This window comes from Adiantum capillus-veneris, chromosome 24 (genome assembly GCF_014529385.1).
Source record: "Adiantum capillus-veneris isolate H3 chromosome 24, ASM1452938v2, whole genome shotgun sequence".
NCBI lineage: Eukaryota > Viridiplantae > Streptophyta > Polypodiopsida > Polypodiales > Pteridaceae > Adiantum > Adiantum capillus-veneris.
The window spans coordinates 112,811,501-112,834,261 of NC_140954.1; positions in this window are offsets into that span (position 1 = coordinate 112,811,501).

Sequence of the window (22,761 nt, forward strand, 5' to 3'; positions counted from 1 at the left end):
TGATGAAGACTATTCCACGGTGACAGATGAGGACAGTGATAACACTACCAGCAGTGATGAGGATGCTGATGTTGCATTTCTTTTGATGGATAAAGAAATCCAGGAGTCTGGTTTAGTTGCATTTGCGAATGAAGTTGAAGATGAAAGTGAAGGGCCTTATGAAGTGATTGAAGGGCTGATGCAAACCAAGGTTGAATTGTCAAAGAAGCAGGAATTGATGACACAAATGATCAGTGGAGACCTCTCAACTATGGAGAAGGAGATATATTTGCAAATGCTGGCTAGTTTTCCTGATTTGTTCATTACTTCATATGAAGAGATCAGAGGGTTCAAGGGTGAAGAGATGCATATAGAGCTGAAAGAAGGTGCTAAACCAGTGCGGCAAATGCTAAGAAGGATGGGTCAAGAGCAAATGGAAGCCTTGCGAGAAGAGGTGGACAAGTTATTGAAGGCAGGGTTCATAGTCCCTGTGGAGACCACAGAATGGGTGAGTCCAGTTGTAGTCAGTCCAAAGAAGGATGGGAAGTGGAGAATTTGTGTAGATTTTAAACCCTTAAATGCAGCCACTAAGAAGAACCCATATCCTCTTCCATTCATTGATCAGATCTTGGATTCAGTGGTAGGTTATGAGAGGTAGAGTGTGTGTGATGGTTTTTCAGGCTATTTTCAATTGAAGATTGCTCTTAAAGACCGCACAAAGACAACTTTTATTACGCCATGGGGCTGCTATTGCTATACAGTATTGACGTTTGGGTTGTCAAATGGACCTTCCTTCTATCAAGAGAGAGCAAATTGGGTGTTGGAACCATTCATTGGTAGTTGTGTTAAAGCTTTTATGGATGACTTCTGTGTCTATAGCGGTAGGGATGAACACCATGAGAAGTTGCAGATGGTATTGGCTTGATATGATGAATGTAGAGGACAACTAAATCCAAAGAAATGTCATCTAGCACAGCCAAGGGTGAAGTTATTGGGCCATATAGTGTCAGAAAATGGCATTGAGGCTGATCCAGACAAGGTTAAGTCTATTATTCTTCTTCCATCACCTACGAGTACAAAGCAATTGGCAACCTTTATACACAAAGTGAAGTACATGGCACGGTTTATTCCATTGTCTTCGCAGCTCCTTTATCCATTACAACAAGGGGCAAAGCATGATCCATTACAATGCAATGACAAGTGTGAAGAAGTGTTTCAAGAGGTGAAAGAGGTGTTAGGGGGGTTGTCAGCCATGCGGGCTCCTGCTTGGGAGCAAGTGTTTTATGTAAATCCATCAGTAGGGGAGGATGCCATTGGAGCCATGCTATTGCAAAAGGGCAAGGGCAGCCATTATATGAGGCCAGTGTATTTTGCAAGCCGTGTGAAGCTGGTAGCAGAGAGAAAATTCTCGGAAGTAGATCTAGTGATGGCCAGTGTAATATTTGCTTGTCGACGATTTCGTCATTACTTGCTACCACGACCTTTTGTTTTCTTGACGAGCTATTCCTTTTTGCCACAGTTAATTAATGGAACTAACATGTCAAATGTGGTCAAGAAATGGGTAATTGAGCTGCAAGAATTTGAGTTCTCTTTTCTAGTGGAAGATAGTACAAGGGCTACCCTAGCTGATTCGTTGACCTACAAGGAGAATCCCCTTATTGTTAAGGAAGAGGTGGTGAGAAAGGTAGTTGAAGAAGTGCCACAGATCAGCAATGCACATGTGTTGTTCTTTGATGGTTCATACAGAAAGAGCCATGATGCGGCTTCAGGGGGTATAGCACTTTATGATCTAGAGGGGAAGCTAGTATGCAAGAGAGGGTTCAAATTGGATGCTCATAGTAGCAATGAGGCTGAATATGCTACTTTGGAAGCCGGATTACACATTTGTTTGAAGCATGGGGTTTGAAGGTTGAGCATAAAAAGTGATGCCTTGTTAGTGGTGAAGCAAGTGCTAGGTGTGTGGAAGAGCAAGAACACCTCATTGAAGGAAATGTGCTTCAGAATTAAAGGCCTGTTAAAAAGTTCGAAGCATGGAGCATCAGACACATTGAACGTGCTCTAAATGGAGAGGCACATGAAGCAGCTCAAGGCATGATTGGGGAGCTATTTGTGTTGAGGACCACTTTACCTCTTTATCATGGCCGGGAAAGTTTGGCTCAAGAAGAGGAGTTTTTTCTAACAGGAATCATTCCAAAGGAGATTCAGAAGTCTAAGAAGTATGGCTTTGTGTGTAGAGCATACAGGTACAAATTGATTGGTGATGTCTTATACATGAAAGGGGCTGATCTCGTGTTGAGACGGGTACCTTGGCGGGAGGAGCTTTACAGAGTGTTGGAAGAGAATCATGAAGGCGCATGTGGTGGCCATTTTTCTCTAAAGATCACCTTGCATAAGATTTCACAAGAGGGGTATGTATGGCCTAGTTTGCACAAGGATGTTCACCATTGGTGTAGGTCTTGCAATAGGTGTCAAGCATTTGGGAAGAGAGTGTTGAAGCCAGAGCTACGAAAAACCATTATGGCGTTTGATGTGTTTGAAAAGTGGGGGATTGATGCAATAGGCCCGTTACCTATCACAAGCAGGGGAAAAAGCTATATCTTGACGACAGTGGACTATCTCTCTAGATGGGCAGAGGCTATAGCAGTAAAATAGATCACTGCAAAGGATGTGGCAAAATTTGTGTATGATGAAATATGTTGCAAGTTTGGGGTGCCATTAGAGCTACTTTCAGATAAGGGGCCAGGATTTAGAGCTAAACTGCTAGACTTCTTATGCGCAAAGATGAAGATTAGGCACCAGCATACCACTCCTTATTACCCGCAATGTAATGGCTTAAATGAAAGATTCAATGGTGAGTTGGTACAAATTCTTTCTAAAGTGACAGAGCACCAAGGAAAGAATTGGGATTTGGAATTGCCTAGTGCATTATGGGCTTACCGTACTTCGGTGAAGATAGGTACAGGGTTTACTCCATTTCATTTGGTGTATGGAAAGGAAGCACTATTGCCTGTGGAGGTAGAGTTGCCTGCGGTCAAGATGTTAGAGAAGTTGCTTGGGCCGCCTAGTGATGCATTCAAAGAGAGGCTCTTGCAGTTACAAGAGGTTCAGTTGGATAGGATGAGCGCATTGGAGCATTATGGGTAGATGCAGGATAAGGCTTTGGCAAAGATAAATGAAAAGGTCAAAAGTAAGGGTATCAAGAAGCATGACTTGGTTTTGCGCTACAACAGTAAGCTGGAAAACACCTTCCAAAAGAAGTTTCAAATTAAGTGGGAAGGCCCTTTCAAGGTAGTGGAGTGTTTCTCGAATGGTACATATCAGTTGGCTAACCTGGATGGGGTTCTACATAAGTCAAGGGTAAATGGATTGCGTCTTAAATTGTATCATGCTAGATTGATGATGGTGGAGCAGGATGAGCTGTCTGTGGAGCAAGTGATGTCTGTGAGGGATGAGGAGACCTGTGATGAGGCGAGCCTCATATCTCTTTTTGCTGCTGCTGATCATGAATGATCTAGCAGGCTAGGGGGTGGGCAAATTATGTCAGGAGTTTTTTGGAGTAAGGGATTGCGCATATGTACATACACATGCATGGTGCATCAAATAAAGAATTGCCCATTTTCCAGAGCCAGGTGGTTTCGTGGGCCCACATGTGTACAGGTAGGACAGCATGTACATAGTGCATCGATTTTCACTATTACTAGTACCAGTGTGTTTTTTCTATAATAATGAGGAGTTGGTAGCGCGTAAAACTTCTCGACGAAGCTATCCGCGGGCCGACGACATGAGGTAAGCAGGTGCGTCAGATGGCATCTAGTGGCGTCAGGAGGCCGAACGGGGTCAATATTTGCACGTGGATGAATACGGACACAACGTGGGTGTTTTCTTTTGAGAGTTATGGAGAAAGGTCATCATTAGGACCACTTTTTGGGGCCACTTCACGTGGTTGCGAGATGCATTATTGAAAAGAAATGAGTGCCAGGTGTGCGGATGATGCAAAAAGGTGACAACTATGCAATGGGAGGTCAGTTTTTGGCATGTTCGGGGTCCGTTTGAGGTCATCTAAAAGGCCAAGGGTGCCCAACTAATAAAGCTAAGTGTGGGAACTGAAAAAAAGGAGAGAAGACCAGAAAAAACGTGGAGAAGAGAGGAGGAACAACCGCAGGTGTGTTTTTGGGGTTTTTGGAGCCTGTTTTGGTCGTAAACTGCTCATCCGATGTCGGATTTGAGCACTTTGACATTGTAGATTGGGGTTTTGGGCCGTTCCGGACGCGATGGCGCTGTCCATTTTGCCAAATTCCTCACTCTTTTTCTGCTGTTTTGGCTGTGTAAGTTTCTCCTATGAGCGAAGCTTTTGCTCCTTTTTGTGATTGTATCTGGTATCTTTTACCCATATTGTGTGAGCTATTTACCCCATTGGTGTTGGCCCAAGATCAATTGTATCTAAACATTAGAAATTCTTCTCTTTTGAGCTGAGTTTTTTGGGTGTGTGTGTGTGTGTGTCTGTGTGGAGTGGGCAAGTGGATAGTCTCTCTCCTCTCACTCCAGAGGTGTGTTCCCTGTCTCGGCCAGGTGTGTTGTGTAAGCCTAGTGGTGCCCCATAGTGTGTGTGTGTATCTTCCCAAGAGTGTGTGTCGGGTCGTTATAGAGGCGTTCTGTGTGTTCCCATCCCGCTCACAACGGTCTCATACCCAAGACCTCACACACCTTCGAAGATGGTGAGAGCTAGCGGGGTATGAGAGTAGATTGAGAAGAAGAAGGAGTAGTCTTACGAGAAAGATACACATCTCCTCACATAATCACTCATATTAGCATAGCTTAGCTTAGTAATTAGCATGGTAGAGGAGATGAGCATGCATTGAAGCTTGATTCTTGGTTGGATTTGCATCACAAAGCCAAGAGTTGTTGGTGTAGGCCTCCCTTCTCACAAGCTTGGAGTAGGTGGTAAGCTTTCCATTAAAGCTTGAGAAGGAGAGAGAGAGTCTTCTTGATTCATACATAGATTGTGTGAGTGTGTGAGTTAATAATGCCTTTGAAAAATCAGCCCCCTCTCTCTCTTGGTCGACCCCCCTTGCTAATTGCTCATGCTACAGTCCTATTGGACCTCCCCAGGCCTAGCCAATGGAAATTAAGCAGCATAAGTGACAGCCTTTTGATATGTGTCCCTCTTTTCCTTTTGTGAGAGCTTTTGCTAATTAATTAATGCAACTAAACTCTTATTGGACCCCTTTGTCTCCTGGCCAATAGGAATCAGGCAAGCCATTGGGCTGCTGAATGCTCATTGGACCCCTTGGGAGACTGTCCAATAGTCTTCTAGAGAGCTTAATTCCTATTGGTTCTTTTATTTAGTGTTTTTTAAATTAATTAAACTATACTTACTCTAAGCTAATTCTCATTGGTTTACCTCCAAGGCCATCCAATAGGATTTGAGTACACCTTGTAGGCATATGGGCTAGGAGCTGACATGTGTCCCTCTTTCCCCTTGTGTACAAAGGAAGCTTGTGTGTGTATGTGTGTGTGTGTGAGTTTCTCTCTCATCCCTTACTTCTTGGGCTTGTCCCCTCCTTTGTAGGCTTTGAGAAAGACTTTTGGGACACACACAGAGCATCCAATTTCCCTAGGCTTTTGACCTTAGGACACAACCTTTGAATTTTGGAACCTTAGCATTTTGGAAGTCTTAATGGGTTGAACCTTAGGGTCTTTTAAGCCCATTGTTGCACATTGCTCTTTTGCAGATGCCCCCCCCTTTGGATCCCTATTTTCCCTCCTTTGGATCCCTACTGTGGCCGGTCTACTAGCTTAACCAATATTCTAGGTATTTCTCCCCTAAGACTTCCCCATATTAAATGATCAGTTTAACATGAGAAAATCATTTAGGAGAATTAGATATTGATTATTATGACATTACCTCTCTCTTGAAATCATAGTCGTCCTCGACTATGGGGTAGAAAAGATAAAGCATATTCATTAGTCCTTTTTCCTAGCGGGTAGAGGATCCCTATGTTACCCTATGACATCGTTCTAGAATGGATGACTAGTCCATTTGGCGCTTGAGAGCCTAAGTTTCCGCAAGCATGTCTGCACATTAGTCCTATCAATCTTCCATAGTAGAGTGACAAGCTCTACTTGGTGTTTGGGAGACTTTGTCTCCGCAAACTTGATCTAAGCATGCATACTACTTCATTTTTGTGCACAATAAAGAAAAAGAGAGTCTTATAAGACAAAAAACTTCGTTCATTTTTTAACATGTATACATTTGCTTACTCTTGGGAAGCATTCTAAGCATTGACAAGGTTTAGGTTATCCTTAAATTGTATGCCTTGCATCCATCTAGCATCTTCAAAAGGATAATTCTTAAACTTAATAAGATATCGTCGAATAGTCTTACCGCCTCTTAGTACCTTGTCTTCATGTCGGAGAATGGACTTGGGCTGCAGCACATCTTCTTGGTCCTCGATCTCCGGTGGGTCTTCAATAGTTGGTTCTCGTGGTGGCTCTTCTTTGTAAGGCTTTAGTAGGCTCACATGGAAAGCATTGTGTATAAGCCAATGGTTGGGCAACTTGAGTTGGTAGGCCATCTCATTGATTGGCGAATCTGGAAGGGACCATAGTACCTTTTTGCTAACTTAGCATAGTACTTTTGGTGTCCCATAGGATTCTTGCCCGTCGTGTGCCTTAATCGAGCCTTGGGAAATTTGAGTAAGACCCAATCGTTTTCTTTAAAGGCTTGGGCTCTTCTGTGCTTGTCAGCAGTAGCAGCCTTTTGCCTTTGTTGTGAGATAGAGATAGCATCCTTAATCTTTTGGAAAGATTCTTGTAGGTCTCGACTATACTCAACTTCAACGAAGATCTTCCCGTGTACCTTAAGTAGCAGGGGACTTTTTGATCTTCCCTCAATTACATCAAAAGGTGCTTTTCCCATGGAAGTATGTACAATGTCATTGTAGGCATACTCCACTAAGGGTAAGTACTTTTCGCATTGGGATCTTTGATTTACTTCCGTTACATAGGCTTTTAGTAGATTGAGAATTGTTAGGTTAGCTATTTCACTTTGTCCATCTGTTTGCGGGTGATAGGCCGAAGAGAAATTTAGCCTTGTTCCTAAATTCTCAAAGAGACTCTTCCAGAAATTACTGGTCATTCTAGGATTTCTATCCGACACTATGAACATTGGCAAGCCATGGTACTTGAAGATTTGTGATATGAAGAGGGTTGCCATTTGATGGGCTTTGATAGTCTTTTTGACAGGTATAAACCTGTCTACTATCGTCCATATTCCCGTATTCCCATGGATATAGACTTAGGCAATCCAAAGATAAAATCCATGAATATGCTCTTCCATGATGAATTAGGGATTGGCAAAGATTGAAGCAATCCAGGTTGCTTCCCTCTATCAAACTTCGACTTTTGGCATACCACACTCTTAGAAACATACTCTTGTATGTTTGCTTTCATGGTAGGCCAATAGAAATATGTTTCAATCCCCTTTAGGGTAGACTGAATCCCTCTATGCCCTGCATAAGGAGGAGCATGAGATTCATACATTACTTTCTCACGTAGTGAGCTAGTAATGCATAGTCTATTGCTATAGAGAAGATAACCATCTTGTAAAGTAAACGGTTCCTCTTTCTTTCCTAGTGCAAGGGCTGAAACACATCTCTAAAATCGGGATCAATAGCATACTCATCTATCATAGAAGATAGATCATTGTGAGTTGCTATGGAAACCGCATTCACTCTCGGCCGTCTTGAGAGTGCATCGGCTACTTGATTATGCTTGCCAACAATGTGAGCAATATGAAAATGGAATTGCAAAAGAAAGTTTGCCCACCTCATTTGTTTGTCAGAGAGCTTGGTCTACGTCATGAAGTACTTAAGACTTTGGTGATCTGTTTGCAGAATGAAAGGAGTCACCAATAAATAGTGCTTCCATGAGTCTAAGGCATGTAGAACTACGAGGAGTTCCTTTTCATATATGCCTGCTCAACAGGGTCGAGCCTTCGACTTTCTAGCCTATGGCGTGTCCTTCTTGGAGCAAAATAGCTCCAAGGCAATCACCACAAGCATCACATTGGACATCAAATGGCTTTGAGAGATACGGAAGTGTAAGCACAGGTTGAGAGATAAGCTTTTCTTTAAGCTTTTTGAAAGCATTGTTCTCCTTGGCAAACCATGTATACCTAATGTTTTTCTTTGTTAGGCCATGCAATGGTCCTGCTATTAGTGAGAACTTTTCTATGAAGCGTCTATAGTATGCACACATACCTATAAAGCTTCTTAGTTCATGAAGATTCCTTGGTTTAGGCCATCCTTTTATTACCTCTAATTTTGATGGATCCATTTGGATGCCATCTTGAGAGATAATGTGACCTAAATATTGAATCTCTTGTAAGAAAAATTCACTTTTCTTTCGATTAACATAAAGTTTATTCTCTCTTAGAACTTGAAATATTACCTAGAGGTGTGTTGCTTGTGTTCGTCTAATGAATTAGAGTAGATGATGATATCATCAAAGAACACTCCAGTAAAGGTTCGGTGAGGCCTGAATAGCTTCTCCATCAAGCGGTTGAATGTGGCTAGTGCATTGGTCAAGACAAAAGGCATAACAATGTAATTGTAAAGACCAAACGTGCAAAATGCAGTCTTTACAATGTCTTGATCAACTATCCTTATTTGATGATAGCCACTTTTTAGGTCAATCCTACTGAAGTAGGTGGACCCTTGTAGCTTATCAAATAGGTCTTCTACCCGTGGAACGAGAAACCTATTCTTGATAGTGATCCTATTTAGTGCTCTATAGACACACATATGATATGTGCCGTCTTTCTTTTGCACTAGTAGCACAGGAGAACAAAATGGAGATGAGCTAGGCCTAACCATGCCCTTCTCAACTAACTCATGCACTTGCCGCATAATCTCCTCTTGTTGAGCATGAGAAACTCTATAGGGAGGTTTGTTAGGCGGTGAACTTTCTGGAAAAAGTTCAATTGCATGGTCATCATTGCCTCGTTTAGGAGGTAGCTCACAAGGGATGTCATCAATAAAAACATCTTGAAACCCCTCGAGAAAATCGGATAACTCTAATTCCTTTTGATTGTGTATATTTTCTTTTGCTAAAACATTAGGTTTATTTTGAGAGTCTTTAACAAAAATCATGTACACGGAAATAGAGCTCTTTATTGACTTATTGAACTCTTGCATATGTACAATGGGTATGGTGTTACCCATTTGCTTGGCATCTATGTACATATCTTTTTCCCTGAACCTAAAGGAGATTCTCCTTTCAAGGAATTTAACATTGGCAGGCATGCGATCAGACCATGGTGCCCCTAGGATTACATCCTCATGCTTGAGAGGAGAGATAAAGAAGTCCTCTTTGTCCACATAGATTTGGGCATGGAGCCTCAATTTCCTGATTAAGGGAGTGACTGAAGCTTCTTGCCCCTTGAAAGCAATGTCTGCGGGTACGACATCTCCCATCTTGTAAGCTTGTATGCCTAGCTTGGTGGCCAACTCTGTGGATATGAAATTGTGAGTAGAACCAGGGTCAAAGAGAATAAAAGCATCATGTTCTCTTACCTTTCCCCAAGCATGGCATAGAGGAGATCCTTTGTGGTGAGTTTCCTCCTCTTGGATTTCGACCAAGGGTAGCTCTAGGAGGCTCATGTCGGGTGTTCTTTTGGGGACAAGCGTGATACGCATGCCCTTGCTCGCCGCACTTGAAACAACGGTTTTCCTTGCGATAACACTCAAGCTCTTCAGGAGAGAGTATATTTTTGCCTTTGTAAACTCCCTTCTCTTTAGCTTCGTTGGAGTTGCCCTTAGGAGACTTTTGGACATTGTCCTTCCCCTTAGGCTCATTGGAACCCTTGTTTTCCGTGGGCTTAGAATTTCTTTTAGCCCCCGTTTGGAAATTGATTCGAGAAGCCACCATAGTATGGTGTATAATCGCCGATATGGTGCGTGGCCTTTAGGAGTTGACATAGTCCACCATTTCTTTAGTTAAGCCCACACAAAATTGTTGCTTTTTCTCTCCAAAATCCAAATTTTTGAAGACAATGGCTTTGAGTTGTAGGTCCCAAAACTTGTCTACATATTTGTGAATGGATTCCTAGGGAGAGAGCTTTAAGCTTCGCCATTCGGTGAGTACTTTGTCTTTGGCATCGGTGGCCAAAAACTGCTTCATAATGGAAGCTCTTAAAGCTTTCCATGTTTGTGGAGCTTCACCATTAGCCCGTAGGCTAGACCACCATTGTCTGGCAGACTTTTGAAAGTGCATAGCTACATGGTGTAGCTTAGAGGACTCCGTGAAGCCCTCATCTCCAAACGCCGCATTGAACTGTTGGATAAAGGCCAAGACTTTGTCCGTAGCACCAAAGGTGCCATCATAGGTAAGGAAAGAGATACTCTTCCCTCCCTCTTTGAACTTCTTGAGCTTGGATGACCTCTTCCACGCGGCATAGGATTTCCTATGACCTCTTCTTTTTGATGGTTCAAAGGTTGCACCATCACTTTCTTCAGAAGGTGAAGAATTTGAGGAAGATGGAGAAGAGGGTGACCTCTTTCTCGCCTTTTTCTTGCCTTGATATTCTTTGTCTTCACCATCACTTTCATAAGAGGAAGAGGATGAAGAAGATGGAGAAGAGGGTGTCCTCTTTCTCACCATTTTTGTCTCTTGCTTTTTGTCATCCCTCTTTGAAATAGGGTGTGGAGAAGTCTGTGATGGTCTTCTCCGTTTTGGAAATGATGCAGAGCGTTTGGCCCGCCGTCTTTGTGGAGCCATCTTCGTCGAGGTGGCACAGACTCACTTCTTTCTTGTTCCTTTGGTGGGGGCTCTTGAATTCTCCTTTGAGAAGGAGATGCGTCATCAAGGAGCAAATTTCTGAGCCCTTCATATGGATCCTCTTCTTCCTCTCGAATCGGAGAGAGACCTCTTTTGGAAGTCTCGCAAGGAGGCTTCCTAGGTGCTCTCTCATCATGGTGGGGAGCTTGGAGAATCCCATGAGCACGAAGCTGCTATTGCACTTCACTTTGGAGGGATGGATTGCCCATGGATTGTTGAAGCCTAGAAACAAGATAATTAACAAGCATCGGGGCATCATTAGTAGCCTGCTCATTAGCAAAATCAAAGTTATCAACATTAATTTCACTCTCTTTACTATTGTCAGCCATTCTAACAACTTTTAGGTGTAAACTTTCTAGGTGTACTTTGGCACTTCAAGCCCTAGTTGCTACTCCTCTTTACCCCTTTAGAAAAAGCACTCAAGCTACTGTACCCGTGGCTTGAATACCATTAATTGCAAGGAATAGAAGAGAGGGTCGTTCAACACCAAAACAACAACGGCTCTTGTCAAGCTTCTAATAGCTCAATAGTGGTTAAGCTGTAGGCCCCGTAGGACTCCACTATTAAGACCATAGCTCTTGACGGTGATGCCCCGTTAACTGCACAAAGGCAGGCGCATTGCAAGGCTGAAAAATACTTACTCACATGCAATTAATAATACCAACCATTCATAGCTAGCTTGAGGACCTCCCTTCTTGAGCAAGAAAAGAGAAACCTTGTGCTTTGATACCAATGTAACATTTAATGGTCTAGTAACTTGTGTGTAGCGGAAAATAGCATGAACATAGTGAGCATTTCATTAGAATAGATTCCTAATGAGAATAACAAGAGTGCTTGGGTGGAGAGAGCAACAAAAAGTATAACACCTAGTTAGATAGCATGAACAATACTTCAAAAGAGAGAAATTAAGCAATTGACAATAGTTGAGGACCGGATTTGCATGGAGCTGGTCCCCCTCCAAAAGGCTTTGTATTATGGTTTCTCCCATCAAAAGAGACATGTTACAATACAATTCTTTGTGTTCCTTCAATACTAGCTAGTGCAAGGAAGATGGAAACTTCAAGCAGTAACCAATACACTTATCAAACACAACATCAATTCCCTCAGAGTCTCAGACCCAAGATCTCACACACCTTCGAAGATGGTGAGAGCTAGCTGGGTATGAGAGTACATTGAGAGGAAGAAGGAGTAGTCTTACGAGAAAGATACACATCTCCTCACATAATCACTCATATTAGCATAGCTTAGCTTAGTCATTAGCATGGTAGAGGAGATGAGCCTGCATTGAAGCTTGGCTCTTGGTTGGATTTGCATCACAAAGCCAAGAGTTGTTGGTGTAGGCCTCCCTTCTCACAAGCTTGGAGTAGGTGGTAAGCTTTCCATTAAAGCTTGAGAAGGGGAGAGAGAGTCTTCTTGCTTCACACATAGATTGTGTGAGTGTGTGAGTCAATAATGCCATTGAAAAATCAGCCCCCTCTCTCTCTCTTGGTCAACCCCCCTTGCTAATTGCTCATGCTACAGTCCTATTGGACCTCCCTAGGCCTAGCCAATGGAAATTAAGCAGCATAAGCCTTTTGACATGTGTCCCTCTTTTCCTTTTGTGAGAGCTTTTGATAATTAATTAATGCAACTAACTCTCATTGGACCCCTTTGTATCCTGGCCAATAGGAATCAGGCAAGCCATTGGGCTGCTGAATGCTCATTGGACCCCTTGGGAGACTGTCCAATAGTCTTCTAGAGAGCTTAATTCCTATTGGTTCTTTTATTAAATGTTTTTAAATTAACCAAACTAGACTTACTCTAGGCTAATTCTCATTGGTCCGCCATCCAATAGGATTTGAGTACACCTTGTGGGCATATGGGCTAGGGAGCTGACATGTGTCCCTCTTTCCCCTTGTGTACAAAGGAAGCCTGTGTGTGTGTGAGTTTCTCTCTCATCCCCTACTTCTTGGGCTCGCCCCCTCCTTTGTAGGCCTTGAGAAAGACTTTTGGGACACACACAAAGCATCCAATTTCCCTACGCTTTTGACCTTAGGACACAACCTTTGAATTTGGAACCTTAGCATTTTGGAAGTCTTAATGGGTGAAACCTTAGGGTCTTTTAAGCCCATTGTTACACATTGCTCTTTCGCAGATGCCCCCCCCTTTGGATCCCTATTTTCCCTCCTTTGGATCCCTACTATGGCCGGTCTTCTAGCTTAACCAATATTCTAGCTTTTTCTCCCCTGGCACTTCCCTATATTAAATGATCAGTTTAACATGAGAAAATCATTTAGGAGAATTAGATATTGATTATTACGACAATCCGTAGCACACCATCTGAAGATCTATTCTCCTCGTGCCATGATTCTAGGGCGTCCATGGACTTACATTCGAAGAAATGCTTGATGCGAGGAAGCAGAGGAAAGTGTCGCAAAACCTTTTGTGGAATTTTTTGTCCGTGGAGATCTAATCAATATCTCTCGGAATTACATTTCGGACACTTCTCCATGTCTATGTATTCCCCTCTAAAAAAAATACAATCGTTAGGACAAGCGTGAATTGAATTGTAATCCATCCCCAAGTTTTGCAAGATCTTTCTTGCTTCCTCTCTGGAATCTGGCATTGCATTATTAGCTGGTAGTATGTGCTCTTTGAGCAATCTAGACAGCAAAAAAACTGCAGTACACTTGTGTAAGTAATTATCAGATCATTATACATCTAGAGTTTTTTATTGAAGTAACACATTGTAATAGATCACTTGAAAAGCGCTGTGACGCTAGTGTCACTCCATCCAAACTTTGTCTGCATGTTGAGAAGAACCAAGAACGCCTTCAATCTATACATGTGCTCCATCATACAATGGCGTATCGGCTTCACTTTTCATATCATCATAGATAAGCCTTTTTGAATCCATGATCGTCTCGATCATTTCATCGATCTCGGGCTCAAACATAGCCTCGTTGGGAATGTGGTCTTCATGATCATCCTTGAAGTTGTCAGAGGCTACATCTTGTGGCCTCACGTATGCTGCTTGACCAAAGCGCCTGCGAATATGCCTATTGGGTTGCAAGATTATTGCCTGTTGGCCAGCGCCAGAGTTCAACGAGTTATAATTGGCAACAACTCGATCTATAATAGATGGATCAAAATCGCCAAATTCATGAACGTGCTGCAAAGAAACGCGTCTTGTCTATCCAATAGCATGTTTGCATTGATTACAAGGACATAAGATCCTTGTTGAGAGATAGGTGTTTCAATTGGACAGCCCCACATCGTCGTCACTACTCATAATGAATGCAAAAACCTTATAACCTGGATGTAAATTTAATCTTCTATTGGCATCCTCCGTCTTTTATCTCTCTCTTTCTCTCTCTCTCTCTCTCTCTCTCTCTTTGATCACACTATAAACTACCTCACATTCTCTAGTCATGTCTGATCCCCACACACCTCGGTCTAGAGGTGCACGGAGATCAGAACCACCGGGTTATAATCTCGTCTTTATTGGTCAATGCCTAATTTTGCGGGTATGAGAAATCTACACACCCATGTCTACATGGCAATGCATGTAGTGGACAAAACCCCTTTGCCTCTTCTTTAGCTGTAGCAATTCACAGCATCTTAACATCTCTTCATAGCAGATCCTTGTTCGAGGGATTACTGTGCACTTTACATGTTGGCCTCCAATCTGAGTATCATGCCGTTGAAGGCTTTCCAACTTAAGGTCGCATCCGTAGAGAGAAAGAGACGGATCACCGCGTTGGCCTAACTCCAATTTTGTTCCGTAATCCCAAAGGTAGACTTTAATATAAAAACAAACTCCAAAATATAATCTTAAATCTAACCTAATTGAACATATGGTGATTCTGAGCTAATTGAACATGGTTAGTACGTGAGTTAATAGGTGTCAGATTTTGATGCTTTGCTCTTTGGGCAAAGCCTTGAGCTTAGCTGGAACTCCCCCTTCATTGACATGCCCTAAAATCTAACCCAAGTCTAAATCTAATCTAATCTTAAATCTTGCCCTAATCTTAAATTTAACATAAATTTAAATCTAATCTAATCTTAAACTCGACATAAACCTAAATCTAATCTAATCTTGAATCTAACCTAAACCTAAATGTTATCTAACCTAATATTAAGTCTATAACCTAATTTAAATCTTAACATAACCTTAAGTCTAACCTAATTTTAAATTTAGCATAAATTTAAAATATAAGTTAAATGTAATCTAATTTAATCTTAGATCTTAATCTAACGTGATCTTAAATGTAATTTTAAATCTAACCTAACCCTAAATCTTAATATAACATTTCATTAATTCATATTTTCTCTACTTTTTTAAATCTATCTCTCTTTCTCTCTCTCTCTCTCTCTCTCTCTCTCTCTCTCTCTCTCTCTCTTTCTTTTCTCCCATTACCTCTTTCCTTTCGTCTTCTCCCCCGCTCTCTCTTTGTTTTTTTCCTCTCTCTCTCTCTCTCTTTGCTTTATCTTTCTCTCTCTCTCTCTCTCTCTCTCTCTCTCTCTCTCTCTCTCTCTCTCTCTCTCTTTTCTTCTCTCAATGTGTGTGTGGAAGCATTCTTTGTTAATGTATGTGTGTGTAGTTTTTTGTACATTCAAATTGTGTGTATGTGTTTTGTTTATGCATGTGTGTACATTCTCTCTCTCTCTCTCTCTCTCTCTCTCTCTCTCTCTCTCTCTCTCTCTCTCAAAGACACAATGTGTGTGTGTGTGTGTGTGTGTGAGATTGAGAGGGAGAGAGAGAAAGAGGAAAAGGGAACATCAGAGGGAGGAGAGGGAAGGAGCATACATGGCTCTCCTTCCTCTCCTCGTGTGTGTGTGTGTGTGTGTGTGTGTGGGGGGGGGGGGGGGGGGGGGGGAAGAGAGAGAGAGAGAGGGAGAGGCGTGAGTTTACCAGTTTTGCTAGAGGGTAAAAAACTTAGATATGAGATCTGAGTTTTTGGCGCTCTCGGTTTATTTTTTACCCCTGTCTGGGCGTCGCTATGAGCGTCACTACACAACAAAGAGTATAGCGACGAGCATAGCAACGTCGTGGATTTCAACATTTGAGTGTCACACTGCCAGCGTCGCTAATATGAAAAACCTCTTGTAGTGGATCGTCCGCCGGTGACTCATGAGGGAGGTTGAGAGCGTACACATGCTAAGGCGGTTGAGCTTGAGGCTTGAAGAAAGCGGAGTATGTAGGTAAGAGAGCATAGGCAAAATATAAGCAAGCAAATGAGGGCTTAAGAAAAATTGCAGGCAAGGGAACTTGAGGTGGGGCCGGGGGTTAAATAAAATTCTCGTAGGTCATCTCGCCCTTTGCAAGCTGGCTGCCCGCACATCAAGGGTCATGCTAGCTAGTGTGCTCTCGTGCTCCCACAGACCAAGGTGAGTATCCACATTGGCGAGTGACTGCTATCGTTGCACCAAGATGCTACCATATATGCGCCACGTAGCTAGGTTGGTAAGGCAAAGACCCATCTCTTGGTGCAAGCATGTGCAGCCATGTGGAGGTTGACCTTGTCACGGTGCCGATCCGCTACAGAGGCAAGCTTCGTCTCCAGTAAAGCGGCCAGGGAGATGCAAATGGTGTTTGCCGGGAAGATGTTGCTGCGTGGAAGCCATGGTGGCAGCCTGCAGGGTAGCAGTAGATAGGGCAAACAATCCATAGGCCACTACATAGATTTTGGACTTTATTTTTTGGCATTGGAGAGAAGTTGTATACTCCTTACTCTCGGTTGCTTTGTCGTGTGTAGTCTTAAACTTCCAAGAACCTGGGTTAGAACAGAGGGATGAGGTTGGAACATTATTCTTGATAATCTGCTTACTTTTATGTCTACATATTGGTAGGCTTAAAAATAAATTCATTAGTGGGAAGATTCCCTCCCTTTCCCCTCTCCCAGCCCTCCTCTAAAATCCCTGCTCTCCACAACCCTGCACGCGAGCTCTCCTTCCCACAACCTTGCCCTCACGGACACAGAGAGAGAGAGAGAGCCTTCTGAGGCCTCGCGCGCGCGCGCGCACACACACACACACACACACACACACACACACACACACACACACACAGAGAGAGAGAGAGAGAGAGAGAGAGAGAGAGAGAGAGAGAGAGAGAGAGAGAGAGAGAGAGAGAGAGAGAGAGAGAGAGAGAGAGAGAGAGAGAGAGAGATAGATAGATAGATAGATAGATAGATAGATTTTATTATCGTCCTCGGAGGTCAAATATGACCTATGGGACCAAAGTTACATGTGATGTAGTATGTGTATGGTTGATGAGTGACTCTCGATGCTCCAAAATTGTAGTGATGAGAGTCGCAATGGAGAGCCCACAATTTGGCTGGGAGAGGAAAGTGTGTAGGTCTAAGTTATGGCTGAAAATGTGAGGGAAGCAAGTTCGGATGTGATCAAAAGCTGAGCACTCTAGTAGTGTGTGGTACTCAGACTCTTGAACTTGCAGTGAGCATAATGTGCACAATCGATTTGACTCTTCTCCATTGCCCCAACGCCCTATCTCGCATCGAAGGAAATGGGAGCTAAGCCGAATTGCTGCGATAGTGCGTATCGCGGACAAGGGAATAGGCTCAAGCATGTAAGTGTGAGTACGGTTTCCTCTCTCAGCGAAGAACATGGTTTTGTAGTTGGGGGCAATATAGGTGGTGTAATGTATGAAGCGTGACCCACCGGATTTCTCCCAAGCCGTAATACATTGGCGTTGTAGAAAAGCTTCATTCACTTGAGAGTCAATTGAAGCATCATGTAGCAAGTGTAATGCATCCCATCTCCCAAACCACTTCTTTATGTCTTGCATCCATCCCGTGCTCAAGATCTTGCTTTTATGCGTCTTTTGAACTTTTTTGCTTGCTTCCCATGCAATTGTAGGAAGTCGATGTGAGGGGTTTTGACGCATCTTTATCATGTACTCCACAACCCTTTCCATGCCCATAACCTCAATTGGAAGAGATCCCGACTCAAGAAGTAGGAGCATATATGGTGTTTGTGTCTTAACTTGGAGAAAGTTTGTAAGAAAATGCTTTTGGACATTCTCAAACTCTTTCCAAGTAGACTTTGAGATGCTCCCGCCCCACACTTCAACTCCATAAAGAAGAACCGGTGTCACCAATGCATCAAAAAGATACTTCTTGAGAACCCAACACTTGATGTTTCCCGCATTACACATGTTCTCAAATGCATAATATGCTCTCTTTCCCGCTTCCAAACGACGCATAGCACATTCATGCCACTTGTGATTGGATGGAACCTCAAGGCCAAGGTACTTAAAGCTCTCAACAACTTCAAGTGTCTCGTTGTTGTACACAATGCATGGCTTCTCCTTATGGTTGGTTTTCACAAGCATAACCTTTGTTTTGGATTCATTTACAATCAGCCCACTATGCAAGCAAAAGTTCTCAAGGACAAGCATAAGCTTTTGTGCATCTTCTAAAGTGTGTGCTAGAAGCACTACATCATCCGCATACAACAAAAGCATGATTACCGCATTGCAAATAGTGACCTCTTCAATGCCTTCTTCTTGCATAAAGTCAAGTACCATTTGTTCCAATTGATCGATGCATAGACCAAAGAGAGTTGGTGACAATGGACATCCTTGTTTAACCCCAATAGTGCTTACAAAAATTTCTGAAATTTCTCTTCCCATGCGCAATTGACAAATCACCTTCTCATAGATTCGAGAAACCGCAAGCATAAACTCACTTGGCACTTGGAGTTCTTCCATCCTTCTCCACAAATTGTTACGTGGAATCATATCAAAGGCTTTCTTAAAGTCCACAAAACAACAATACAATCGCTTGCCTTTCAACCGACTTTCCTCCATGAGAACACGAAGAGTGACAAGATGATCAATGGTGCTATGGCATCGACGAAAACCCGCTTGTCCCTTTGTGCGCTTGTCATTCTCTCCAGCCCAATCACTCAATTTCATCTCCATTATGCACCCAAACAACTTTGCCATAAGAGACCCAATCATTATAGTCCGGTAGTTGCTTACATTCTTTACATCCCCTCCTTTATGCAAAGGCTTAACCCAATTAGTACTCCAATCATAAGGCATACCATGTTGAAGTGCAAGGTTGAACATATCACACATCCACTCATGGGTAAAATCTCCCATCCATTTGATCATCTCCGGCTTGATACCTTGAAGATCTCCCGCTTTGCGAGTGGCCAACTTTTCAAGCCCACCGCATACATCCTCAATAGTAAAAAAAGACGGCATACATGGGAGTGAACCATAAAATGGCATTTTTTCAGTATTTTCTTGCTCATATAATTGCCTACAATGTGTGTACATATCCACTAGACTCAAGTTACCAAAATTCTCAACCCGCTTGCCTCTCAAGTTTCTCCAAAATCTTCCACATGCATGTGCCTTTTCTTGGACTTGAAATTCTTGTTGCTTTACTTCCCATCTTCTTCTCTTCTTTTGAATCAATGCCTTGTATGTATGCAAATGACTTTGATAGTTGTCTTTGTCCATAGTTGCATCAAGCTTTATCAAGGACTTTCGAGCATCTTGACATTCTTTATCAAACCACCTTTTGCGTGATCTATCTTTGTTGATACCATGGAGATGCTTTATGGCAAAGCATTCTTCCGCACAAGAACAAATAGCTTTCTTGAAAGCTTCCCATTTAGTTTCCAATGGTGCATCACATTGAAGCTTTGTCATCCATAATTTTTGCTCAACCATTTCAATGTACATTGGTGCCCGTTTGAAATCCATACATAGTGATAACTTCTCTTTCCTTTGGCTGAGATTATCATGCTTAGTTGCTTCTCCACATGAAAGGTCAATACATAAGGTGCGATGGTTGGATTCCGGGGTCCATTGACCAAACATAAAACTCTTTATGCGATACATGATGGCTTCACAGAGTAGCATATAGTCAATCACACTATCCCCATTATGTCTTCTACATGTAAATCCATTGGTTCCACTCCACAAAGATACACCATTGGCAATGAGCATACCCGTGCTATTACACATGTGTAAAAGTAACTTTCCATAGTGATCCGGCTCTTTCTCATCCATTGAAGTACGATCATACAAGTGAACTTCCTCCAACTCCCTTGAAATGTATGGCATATCAAATTGTTGAGTATCATGTTGCAATGTTTTTGTGCGAGCATTCATATCCCCAAATACAATAACATCACCTTCACCTTTGAAATAAGCAATGTCCTCTTCCAAATCAGAAAATGGTTGATCTCTATCCATGCAAGCATAAAAGGGAGAATCATGATGAGGATTGTAGGAACCGGCTACAAAAATGGGTGCTCTTTTTGGTGTCATAATTTTCAGCCATACATAACGTTTGTACTTGTCATCTTTCACAATTGATACAAAATCTTCCAATCCTTTCTTAACCATACATGCTAACCCTCCTTGTCCTCTTCGTTGCTTGAGATTCTTTGACCACATCAATGAATGTACATTGTAATCCTCCAAGCCGTTAATCCTTTGTGTATCATGCTCCCAAGTTTCAACAAGAAGTACAACATCGGCTTTGCTTGTTAGTTCATCAATGCCAACCCCCGCATTCCATGAGTATCCATTACAATGCCAAAAGCATATTTTCAATTGTAACTCGGTCACATAGGTCACGCATCCCTATTTTCTTGAGAGACTTGCCTCCTCCTTGGGCACATTTGCTTCATGAGAGATCTCCTTGTTTTTATTATTCTTTTCCTCATATGCCTTGCGACGCATATTTTGTTGCTTAATAGTGCGATCTTCACATACAAAATAGAGAGAGAGAGAGAGAGAGAGAGAGACCTCTCCACATTGCCTTTGAGGCGGCGGAGAGAGACAGAGAGAGAGACCCTCAATCGCTCCGCACCCCTGCATGTAGTTTCTTTCGCGAGCTTACATGCAGCAAAAAACCACTTCTAACTTGAAGAATCTACAACAGATTCTCTTTAAATATATTTTAAAAATTGTGGGCACATACTAGAGACATAGAAATTGTCTCGTAGAAAGCGGACCTTATACATGATGTCTTACCAGAGGTGGACTATTGTTATAGATTCTACTTAGGTGAGGTGACCTGCTTGGTGTGAGAGGGGGCTCCATTGCCATATTTGTAGGCTCCACCTCGGATGCTTGCTATTGAGGAGTAAGCAAGGAGGCAAAAAGAATGCTCATCATAGCCCTGCTGGCATGGTGGAGGAGATCTTGCAAGCTATGATCACCTTAAATGAGGATGAAGCACAAATAATAATGGAGATTCTAGAGAGGGTAGAAATGAGGAGATTCTTTCATGAGACTGCACACTCCTGCTCTGGGAGTGTCAGAACTTAGATCGGGCATTGCCCCGGGGGCTGGTGATCATGAATGTGTGGAGTTGCACCTGTCTAGATTGTAGTGATAAGCGGGGTGGTGAGCAGCGATTGCTTAACGTACAACATCTAGATGGTGGGAGGTGCAAGCACTTAGAATATTGGTGATTGGGGGGAGCTCTTGATGCCGTGAGGTGCTGATTTAAATAGAGTTCATGCATTGAGGTATTGCATGCTGCCCCGCATAGATAGAGATAGATAGATAGATAGATAGAGAGAGAGAGAGAGAGAGAGAGAGAGAGAGAGAGAGAGAGAGAGAGAGAGAGAGAGAGAGAGAGAGAGAGAGAGAGAGAGAGAGAGAGAATGCATAAGGTGACTCAGGTCCAAGAGACCTTATAAATGCAATTTGGGGAGAGAGAGAGAGAGAGAGAGAGAGAGAGAGAGAGAGAGAGAGAGAGAGAGAGAGAGAGAGAGAGAGAGAGAGAGAGAGAGAGAGAGAGAGAGAGAGAGAGAGAGAGACGCTTCACCGCTTCGATTCGAGGGAAATAATAGTGGCAAGATTGTTGCTTTGATTTGAGGAGAACAACATAGGTACCCGCATATCAAGGAGCATTGCTGGCAAGCAGGTCTGGCATGGAGCACTCCTACATAGCCTTTGTCTGTCGTGGAGTGCTATTGTCGTGGCCGCTAGCGTTCCATTGAAAGGGGGATGGGAAGGGAAATGCTACCACGTGATAGCTCACTCTTGCCTTTTTAATATAAGTATAGGATATGATCTGGTAATGGCTTCTACTTTGAAGAGGTTTGGCTAGAAGGTCTAGGGCTTCTAAATGACATTGCGGCTCTTGGTACGAGAGCTAAGCTTGATGGATTTGTAGCTCCCTCCTTCCTAGGGTGATCACCAATGCTTTCTCCAAGAGTAGGGTTCAAGATTGTTTGGCTCTGGTTTGATCTCACTTTTTGGGACTATGAAGGTATACTGAGTATTTGCTTGTCTTGATGTTTGGCATCTACAAACCTTTTGTATAGTTTCCTACGTATCTTCGTGAAACATGAAAAATGTTTTCCCAAGTCAAGCTATAAATTGGCATTATCTTTGGCCCTGATATTGTCTATCTCGTGGGTCTCCTATGACTTGAGATTTTGTGGATTTAGGACCCAAGGCATCATAAATTATTTTCTCAGAGAGAAATCATCCTTCTTGATCTATTAGGCATAATTATATGAGCTGATATGTAGGCCTTTCAAACATTGGATGGCTCTTTTTGTAAAAATGTCCTTCTCGGTCTACATAATGTGCATAGGAATTATATATGCCATAACAACATTATCTTTGATGTGTATCTTAGACTCATAAATGATTGCACACTATTGGCTATGGACACATGATCATCTGCAAAACTAAGACTCTTCTGAAGTTCGGTGATAAGTGAATGCTTTAACTAAATTCACTCATGAATTTGTTGTTCAATGATTCCAATTTAAGCCTTTCAGGTGCCTATGCATCTTAATGTAGATTCTAAACTTGTAGTGCGGCTTGTAATGGTAATGCAAGAGCATTTACATGCACCAAAAATGATGAGTTGGATGCACTTACATCAAAATTTGTATTTCTCGTTTGTTATGTGCTTTGCTTTGGAGTTGTTATGTCCCTGGTGTCTGGGT